Source organism: Coenobita brevimanus, chromosome 87, assembly GCF_032717465.1.
Source record: "Coenobita brevimanus isolate Jiangsu-jjx chromosome 87, ASM3271746v2, whole genome shotgun sequence".
NCBI lineage: Eukaryota > Metazoa > Arthropoda > Malacostraca > Decapoda > Coenobitidae > Coenobita > Coenobita brevimanus.
The window spans coordinates 27,160,227-27,163,819 of NC_137040.1; the positions used below are offsets into that span (position 1 = coordinate 27,160,227).

The following is a 3,593-nucleotide window of genomic DNA, read 5'->3' on the forward strand; positions in this document are numbered from 1 at the left end:
TGATATGTAAATGTAGTGTGTGTGTGTGTGTGTGTGTGTGTGTGTGTGTGTGTGTGTGTGTGTGTGTGTGTGTGTGTGTGTGTGTGTGTGTGTGTGTGTGTGTGCGCGCGCGCGCGCGCGCTGCAGAAGCACCAAGGACGTCTTAAGCACATTTCACACACACACACACAGTCACATGGTTTTACTTAACTTTGCCTATTTTACATTTGTTTCGTGTTTTTCGTCTTGTGTTATGGCATCCAATCAAATTGATTCTCTTCTATTACTGCCTTTGACATCCGTTTTCATTCTACACTTTTCGTGTAACATTATCTGATATCATTTTCATGTAACAACGTATTTGACATCATTGTAATAACGCTTCGATTTTACTCCCTCTTCCTATGCTCTCCTTCCCGATACCTTTTACCGTCATCCCACCTGACACTCTTTTTAATATGAACCCCATATACCACTCTAAACTTATAATAGCCCGTTTGGCACAGCTTTTATGATATCTAACACTCTTTATAATGCCCCATCTGACAGTTCTTTTATGACACACCTCACATCTTTTATGAGACCCCATTCAGTGCAATAGCTTTAGCACTTTCGTCTGACACGTTTATCGTATGACACCTGACGCTACAATTTGGTACCCTATTTAACGCAGTATGCATTCTTCCGACATCCCTTTCATGCGGCACCCTGATCTGACATAATTTTAATATAACACCTCATCTAACAATTTTCTTATGACCTAACACCAGTTCCTTATGACACCTCATCTGATTATTTTTCACACCCCATCTGACACTTTTCCTATGACACTCCAGCTTACACGATTTTCTTATGACACTCAGATGACACCATTTTCGTATCACACATTGATGCATTTTCTTATGACACTCGGCCTGATATAATTTTATGACACCGTATTTGATAACCTTTATGATACCCCATCTGACGACGGTTTCTTTTAACACCTCATCTGACACCATTTTTTTTTTTTTGACACTCCGTCTGGCATCAGTTTCATATAGTATCCCAACTGATACCAGTTTCGTATGACATTTGACACCCTTTTCTTATGACACCTCTCTAACACCCTTTACTAATATCTCATCTAGTGCCAGTTTCATATGACATATCCGACACCCTTTTCATATGACACATTGACACCCTTTTCTAACGACAATCCGTTAGATGCCAGTTTCTTATGTCGCATGTGTTACCCCTTTCTTACAATAGCCCTCCTGATACGCTTTTCTATTAACATCCCCTTTGGAATCCTTTTCCTAAGATATCTGTATGTGACACCTTTCTCTGACGACACTCTTGTTTGACTCCCTTTTCATGTCACTTCCACATCTCACCAAGGACCTTTGACGAAGTCTTTCCTCAGCGCGAAGTCAGTTGTGACATTTGATTACCTATTGTGTCAAATATGTGCGTGTGTGTGTGTGTGTGTGTGTGTGTGTGTGTGGAAAAACCGGTCTCGCTTTCACACACACACACGCACTCACATGATCAAGTAGTCACATGAGTCCCCCCCACACCACGAATGTGTGTGTGTGTGTGTGTGTGTGTGTGTGTGTGTGTGTGTGTGTGTGTGTGTGTGTGTGTAGCAAGATACTCTTATAACAGAAGCAAAACATATGTGTGCTATGTGCATGGGGATGTGCACAATGCTATTAAATCCCTAGACGCTTTATGTAACCCTTTTTATTATACAACACATCCCAGGAACTGCTTTGTGCGACACACCCACAAAGTTCCTTTTATAGATGAGAAAAGCTTCGGCGTTTCCTAGGTATCTCGCTCAGCCTTTTTTGTTTTCATCACCGGTTTGATCATCACTATATTATCACATTTTGTAAAAAACAGGGTAAATCTGTTCTTTGTTAATCTTTGTGTGTGAATCTTTTGGTATAAAGAATATTTGAAGCAGGTCACACACACGCACACATCCCACAACCAAAGTCACAAGAAAGACATCTGCTGCGCACACTCCCACACGCACTCGAACACTGCATTCATTAATCACATTCACTATTGCGCTGAATATTCCTCTTTCCCCCACTCTCTTTGACCTCCTAGTTGTACCTTATATCTGGTAGCGTGTGGTAGGAAGATCTTGGTAGCTGAGCCCCATCGCCACCACCAACCACTCCCTTTCACTCTCACTGTGGGTCTGGTGGTGGGACCAAGTTGGGAGTGGAGAGTGAGGGAATGGAGGGTGGAAGCGAGGGAGGACGGGAGGGGGGAGGATGGGGTACAGGAGAGAGGGTGGTGGTGGGGAGGGAAGGGGCTGGGAGGGTGCAAGAGGGGATGGGGTGGGGAAGGAAGAGAGGTAGTGGGGGTGGATCAGAGCTGCCAAGTCGAGTGTTCATCCTTTCATGATGTCATCTTCATTCTACTCGTAACTTTTTTATCACTCCCCTATTTTAATATTCGTAAAGTACTGCATCCACGTTTACCATTTTCATAGAGACTATTTAACTTCCATAGGTTATATTAAATCGAGTTTTAAATGTTATGAAGGTAGGTGGAAGGGATTTCAAGACTTGGCATTACAGGTGAACGCGGCACACCCCTGTGACCAGGTAAATTAGCGAAGGTAAATGAGAAGAATGAACGAAGATTTGTGGCAAGGGATGTTCACACTATCCACGGGAAAACTGCATTTGGTATCAGAATGATGTGGTCGGTCGTCTGCCAGGTGCCTCTTTCCCTTTTGGTTTCATTCTTTTGTGACCACCAAGTGAAGTGGAAGATTAACGAGTCCAGTGGAAAAATTCGGAATGATCTTAACTATACTCGTTTTGTTCTGACAAGGCCTAAAATTGCGACGTATCTATATTGAATTCTTAGTTGTAACGGTTCATTGCCACTAGATTATGGTGTTGGCTACGATGAAGTGCTATGGAAGGTATGTGCAACCATAACATTATCTTATTAAAATGCAGTATAGTGCCACAGGGGGGGACCCGACACCCCCACAAGGAGCCCATAGAGGAGCGACAACAGCGCGCCGGGACTCAGGGCGACAACGGCATAAGTCCGCCTGGGCCGCGCGCCCCTATGACCCGGAGCTCGCCCGCCGCCACCAAAGCAAGAATACAAGATTACCTTCCGGGCGAGCCTTCCCCAACCAACATCGGGGTGGAGCTGTTTCTCCAGCTCCTGCCAGCACCCATGAGATGGCCTGTAGCTGCTCAACCCTCCTGAAGGAGACGGCCTGTAGCCGCTCTGAAGGAGATAAGGAGACGGCCTGTAGCCGCTCTGAAGGAAATAAGGAGACGGCCTGTAGCCGCTCTGAAGGAAATAAGGAGACGGCCTGTAGCCACTCTGAAGGAAATAAGGAGACGGCCTGTAGCCGCTCTGAAGATGCCCTCCCCAAGACGGCCTGTAGCTGCTTAACCCTCCTGAAGGAGATGGCCTGTAGCCACTCTGAGGGGAATCAGGAGACAGCCTGTAGCCACTCTGAGGGGAATCAGGAGACGGCCTGTAGCCACTCTGAGGGGAATCAGGAGACGACCTACAGCTCCTCCCGCCTTCGTCAGGAGACGGCTTGTAGCTGCTCTGAAGGTGCCACTCCCAAGACGGCCTGT

General features: G+C 45.8%; 1 protein-coding gene across 4 annotated transcripts in view; it reads right to left on the bottom strand.

The window, feature by feature from the left end:
- LOC145410983 (dehydrogenase/reductase SDR family member 12-like) overlaps nt 1-2,190 on the bottom strand; it is a 104,368-nt gene extending 102,178 nt beyond the window's left edge. For 3 of the 4 annotated variants that reach the window (XM_080281038.1, XM_080281039.1, XM_080281037.1), the window contains exon 1: nt 2,086-2,171. The gene's annotated coding sequence lies outside the window, so the exon portion shown is untranslated. Of the gene's footprint in view, nt 1-2,085 lie in introns of all 4 variants that reach the window. The other variant, XM_080281040.1, reaches the window with a different exon arrangement.
- Between the last annotated feature and the right edge of the window lie 1,403 nt (nt 2,191-3,593).